Below are 6,506 nucleotides of genomic sequence, written 5' to 3'. Positions count from 1 at the left end.
AAAGAAAGAAAGAAAGAAAGAAAGAAAGAAAGAAAGAAAGAAAGAAAGAAAGAAAGAAAGAAAGAAAGGGAGGGAAGGGGATGGGCTTGATGACACACACACACATCTAATTCAAGCACTCAGGAGACAGAGGCAGGCAGATCTCTGTGAGTTCCAGGTTAGCCAGGGCTACATAGTAAGACCCTGCCTAAAAAATAATAATAATATAAAAAGTAAAGAAAGGAAAGGAAGAGAGCTAAGCATGGCAGTGCACACCTGCAATCCCAGCACTTGGAAGGGTGGTGCAGGAGGATCCTGAGTTTGGGACCAGCCTAGGCTGCACAGTGAGACCCTTCTCAAAGAAACAAAAAAGACACATGGTTACAAGGTATAAGTGGTAGTTCCCAGACTGCCAGTGAGTGTAGTTCTTTGTCCGGTGTTGGATCCCTGGCTTCTCCCACTCTTTTCACCGGGATAGTGTTTCGATTTTTTTGTTTGTTTTGTTTTGATCTTTTTGAGACAATGTCTCCCTGTACCCTAGCTGGCCTGGAGCTCACTATGTAGACCAGGCTGGCCTGGAACTCACAGAGATCCACCTGCCTCTGTCTTCCCAGTGCTGGGATTAAAGGCGTGCGCCACCACGCCCGGCTCACCTGGACACTTAAGAAATTTCATGCGTCATATTCACTTTCATGTTATTACAGTTCCTTCAAAGCCACCCTGATTCAGGGGGTTGGGGTGATAGCTCAGTCAGTAAAGCGCTCGCTTCTAGAAGCCTGAAAACATGAGTTCAGATCCCAATACCCATGAAGAAAGCCAGTGAAGGTCTGTAACTGGGAATGCAGGGAGCAGATCCCTGGAGTACCCTGGTCAGCCAGCCTAGCCAGCTGGTAAGCATGGGGTTCTGAGAGACCCTGTCTCAAAAGACAAGGGAGCGAGCAATTGAGAGACACCTGACATCAACTTCTGGTCTCTATACACATACATGCATGTGCACACGCACAGACATGCATGAATGCACACAGAAGAGACACAAAGAAAAAAGTCATTGATAATTCACAAGTCAAAAGTGTCTTGTCGCTTCTTCATATACTTTATCATTTATTTATTTATTTATTTATTTATTTATTTACTTATTTATTATCTTTTTGAGATAGGGTCTCCCTGTAGCCATGCTGGCCTAGATTCACTATGGAAACAAGGCTGGCCTTGAACTCACAGATCCACCCTTCTGCTCCAGAGTGCTTGCACTAAAGGTGTGCACCACCACACCTAGCACTGTTTCCTATTTATTAATCAGACTCCCCTGGATGGCACCCTCACTTAGGAACTGGATTCCATATTGGAGCAGACATCATAATCCCACAGTCAGGGGCTCCCTTACCTACACCAACACCTGGGCTTTCTAATGAGAAGTGCTGAAAATTCAGTTCTTCAATATCTATTGAAACTGACCTTTAGGAAGATTTCATGGGGCTGGAGAGATGGCTCAGTGGTTAAGAGCACAGGCTGCTCTTGCAGAGGACCCAGGTTCATAACTCCAGTTCGAGGGGATCCAACCCTCTTCTGACCTCCACAGACAGGCATTGCACGACAAGGGTGCACTTACATAAATGCAGGCAATATACTCATACACATAAAAATAAAAATAATAAACTATTTAAAAATTTCAAAAAATTGAAACTAAGATCATTTCACCAGCAATACCTGACCATGGTTAGTTTTACTCCTTTACTATGGTTTTCATTATTTTTTACTGTCAAAAAAGATGCCAAACCAAATGCCAATCCAATTAGAAACAAAGTCACTTCCAGGAAAGGCCCATATATTCTCATGCTCCCTTTCAAAGGCCAAGAAATACTCCTGAAAATCAGAAAAGTGACTGTCTTGCTCCCACTAATAATTGGATCTGCTCATTCAAACACACATATATACTCATCCACCCAGTCACAATCGATGCTGTTCCACGCTGCTGACTTCCCCTGTCTTTTCAACTCAGAAACTTGGCCATAACACTCACTTCCTAAAGGATTATTGGTGTAGATTCATAAAGTTAATAAATCCTCAGACAAGGACATTTATTAATGTTCAAGGATGCCTCGTCTACCCCCACCTAAATCTTCAACTTGGTAACTCACCTGACTCTGAAAACCCAAGACTCCTGAGCCAACTGTGACACACGTCCTCAGACTGTCTTGGTACAGACCTGTGACCTCACATGTCAGATACGACTGTCAGGTCGATAAGGGCAGTGCCTCTACAAACATTTGAAGCTTTGTGTGTATGCTATACAGGGTGACACATCACACAGAGGGAACAGCTGTCTATCTTAACAGCCTCTGCACACAGGTGCAGGTCACTAGTGTTAATGACCTTTCCACAAGATGACTACATGAAAAGAAATGTCCTAATGTCCTTTCAAAGTCAAGTGCCGTGGCTTTCAGAAACAAGAGCTTGGACTTGAAAGCAGTTCCAGACAACTGGAATGCGGGGGAGGGGGGGGGAGTAGTCATCGAACTGAAGCAGAAGGAGCTCTAATTCTGCAGTGGGAGTGATGAAGGAAGACACTGTAGCTGTTTCATTTACTCTGTACATTTGTTAATTTGGAGAAAGCCAGTCAGTCCTGTAACTATGCTTTATTAAAAACAAAACAAACAGAGACGGGCGTGGTCGGGCACACCTTTAGTCCCAGCCCTCGGGAGGCAGAGGCAGGTGGATCCCTGTGAGTTCAAGGCCAGCCTGGTCTAAATAGCGAGTTCCAGGACAGCTGGGGCTACAGGGAGACCCTGTCTCAAAAAAAGACAAAAATAAATAAATAAAATAAAATAAAATAAAATAAAATAAAACAAAATAAATTTAAAAATTAAAAAAAAAAAAAGCAACTAGGAACTGGAGAGATGGCTCAGTGGTTAAGAGCACTTGCTGCTTTTGCAGAGGACCAGAGTTTGGTTCATGTTGAGTAGCTCACAACCATCTGTAACTCCAGCTCCCAGGGCATCCAATGCTCTCTTCTGGTCTCTGAGGGCTCCTGACCTCACGGGCACAAACCCACACACAGATAAACATGCATATACAAAATTAAAAGTAAAAATAAATATTTTTTTAAAAAACTAAACACAGCCGGGTGTGGTGGCACAGGCCTTTAATCCCAGCACTCAGGAGGCAGAGGCAGGCAGATCTCTGTGAGTTCAAGGCCACCTTGGTCTACATAGTAAGTTCCAGGACAGCTGGGGCTACAGAGAGACCCTGCTTCAAAAAGACAAATAAATAAATAAATAAATAAATAAACAAAAAACTAAACACAATTTAATATGTTTAGTTTTGTGAGTGAAGAATCATATTAGCAGGGCTACAAATGATCTTTTGACTTTCCTTTTCTCTTCTTGAAAGCAACAATAACCAAAGAAGCATAAAGGAGACACTAACAAGCCACACACCAAAACTTGCAGGTCTAGGTACTGCCATCAATATTAACCACTGTTGTACTTTTCTGAATTCACCACTATAAGCTGGGCATGGTGGCGCACGCCTTTAATCCCAGCACTCAGGAGGCAGAGGCAGGCAGATCTCTGTGAGTTGAAGGCCAGCCTGCTCTACATAGTAAGTTCCAGGGCAGCTGGGGCTACAGGGGAGACCCAGTCTCAAAAACACCAAATAATAATAATAATAATAATAATAATAATAATAATAATAATAATAGTGTGGAGAACAGGAAAGATGGCTCAGTAGTTAAGAGCACTTGATGATCTTCCAGAGCTCTGAGCTCAATTAGCAGCATGTCAGGTGGCTCACAGTTACACTCCAACCCCAAGTGATCCAGCACCCTCTTCTGGCCTCCACAGGCACATGTGTGTGCGTACACACACACACACGACACACACATTAAAAAAAATCTTTGAAAAAAATAAGGTGGCAATGGTTGAGGAAGACACGAAGTCAACCTCTGGCTATTACACACACACATACACACACGAACATATATGTACAAACACAAGATGCTACAAGACTACCTAACAGATTAAATTCCCTGAATGTTAGCAATTGGACTGGTGCAGATCCAGAGCCAAATTATCTTGGGCTGCTTTAGTCTATTTACCTCTAGTGTCCTTAGTAACCATTCACAGCATCTCTGACCTGGCATCCTCCATCCTTGTGACTAGCACAGAACTGTAAGAAAGCACACTGAGCTTCCTCTACACTAACAAATGCAGGTAATTAAATCAACTCAGGATCTCCTAAGAGTATAAGAACCTAAGGTCACCTTCCTCCTTGAGGAAGTAGTGTTAAATACCTCTAGTGGTATCTAAAAGCTCAGGGTGACTGATGTGGACCAGCCAGACCAGCCCATTCAGCTCACTTCCAACTCTCCTCCTTACACAAATATTTTTCCAAAGTACTCTCCACCCACATTCTCATCAGACTAACAAGAGAAAGCAAAGAACACCCACTTCCTCAACAGAAGCACTTGTGATAACTGCCCAGAGAAAGTCAATGATCTTATTTAACAAAAAAAAAAGACCCAGGCTGGTGGGGTGAGCCTGTAATCCCAGCTATTCTGAGTTAAACACACACACACACACACACACACACACACATAACAATGACAACACAACACAACACCAAAGCCAGCCTGGGCAGCTTAGTGAGATCCTGCCTCAAAATAAAAAGATGGCTGGGGATATGGTCCAGAGGTACAGTGCTTGCCTAGTATTTATGAGGCCCCAGGTTTAATCCCTAGAACCCAAACAACACCCCACAAAATAAAGAATCAAACAAAAACTCTAAATATATTTTAATTATTTTTCTGGGAGTAAAAGAGGAAAGAGGTTTCAGTTAAGAGGAAAAGTGGAACTGAGCCTAATAATCCCAACACTCAGCAGGCTGAGGCAGGAAGATTGCTGTGAGGTGAAGGTCAGCCTGGGCTACAGAGTAGCAGGACTGTCTCACAAAAGTAAACAAGGGGCTGGAGAGACGGAGCACTGGCTGCTCTTCCAAAGGACCCAGGTTCAATTCTCAGCACCCACATGGCACCTAACTCCAGCGATCTGACATCCTCTTCTGGCATTGGTGGTTTGCATGAGATGGGTGCACTTACATATATGCAGGCAAAACACTCATACACGCATTAAAAAAAAAAAAACACCAAAAACAGAAAAGGAAGAAATAGCATTAGTGAAGAGCTGCCGCGTGTCACAGACAACACTAAACATGAATATTTTATATGAGACAGGATCTTAGTCTTGGCTGACCTGGAACTCACTATGTATGCTACACTGGCCTCAAAATAACAGAGATCCACCTGCCTCTGCCTTCTGAGTGCTGGGATAAAAGATTGCAATGTGTGTACCAGATTCATAATGTAGAAAGTATGTCTTCTCTATGGGATGGTGTGTAGATTTGGGTTCAAATTCTGCCTCTTCTGCTTGGCAGAGCCTAGCCCAGTTCTGTGAACCAGCCTATTCTTTCAGCTATAAAATGGAGATAACAACTGTCCCAGTTTTGCTCCATTGTTTTGACAAAATACTCTGACAACAAGCAACTGAAGGTTGGAAAGGGTTTGTTTTAGCTCAAGAGTCCAGGTTATAGCCTACTGCTGGGAAGTGACAGCAGTAGGAGCCCAAAGGAGCTGTCGTGTCACACCAGAGTCAGGAGCATAAAGAAATAACCGCACACATGAGCAGGTACCCAGAAGCTTTCTCCACTCACATAGCTTGGGACGCTGCCACCCATTTTCAGGCTGGGTTTTTCGATGAAGGCAGTGAAGACAAGCCCCACAGGCATGCTCACGGCCACCCTGATCTAGGCCTCACTGAGACTCCCAGGTGATTCCAGATTGTGTCAAGTTGAGAAAAAACACTAGCTATCTCAACATTACTAACCTTGGGGAGCTCATGAACTGAAATAATTCCCAGAAAGCCTTTAGCACACTGCTTCTGCTGTGATAAGTGGTCAAGCACTGAAACGTTTTCTAAATTCTTTTTTTAAGATTTATTTTTGTTTTGTGTATGATTGTTTGCCTACCTGTAGGTATGCACACTACGTGCATGCATGATGCCTGCAGAGGTCAGAAGAGGGCCATCAAATTCTTGGAACCAGAGTTAGAAATGGTTGTGAGCCACCTAGATGGGTGCACGGAATTGAACCTAGGTATGGTGCGCGCGCGCTCTCTGGGCGCACTCCCGGAATGGCATGGCGGATCCGCAGGCTCCCCCGCCGTGCGTCTCCAGGAAGGCAGGTCTGGTCCCGCGGGCTTCTCCGTGTCTCTATGGGCCTCAGGCGTGGTGTGCGCGGGTATCTCGGGGTCGCTCTGGGCCCCTGGATCTCGGGGTCCCCGCCACACCTGGCGAGTCACAGCACGGCTCTGGCCACAGGCGTCTCTGGGAGCGGCAGCAGATAGGTCGCTGTCCGCCGCTCCGGTGCTGACAGTCTCTCTGCTACTGGAGCGTTGTCCAGCTGAATTCTGTCCCTATTTCACCCATGTACTTTCCTCAGGATGCGAAGTCCACTGGCCACTGAACACCACGGGA

The 6,506-nt window shown here is 44.7% G+C and overlaps 1 protein-coding gene across 1 annotated transcript in view; it reads right to left on the bottom strand.

The window, feature by feature from the left end:
* Positions 1-6,506, bottom strand: part of Rab27a (RAB27A, member RAS oncogene family) — an 81,035-nt gene that overhangs the window by 27,012 nt on the left and 47,517 nt on the right. The gene's annotated exons all lie outside the window — the stretch shown is intronic.

This window comes from Nannospalax galili, unplaced genomic scaffold, assembly GCF_000622305.1.
Source record: "Nannospalax galili isolate Female #2095 unplaced genomic scaffold, S.galili_v1.0 scaffold611, whole genome shotgun sequence".
NCBI lineage: Eukaryota > Metazoa > Chordata > Mammalia > Rodentia > Spalacidae > Nannospalax > Nannospalax galili.
This window is presented reverse-complemented; position numbering and strand designations above follow the sequence as displayed.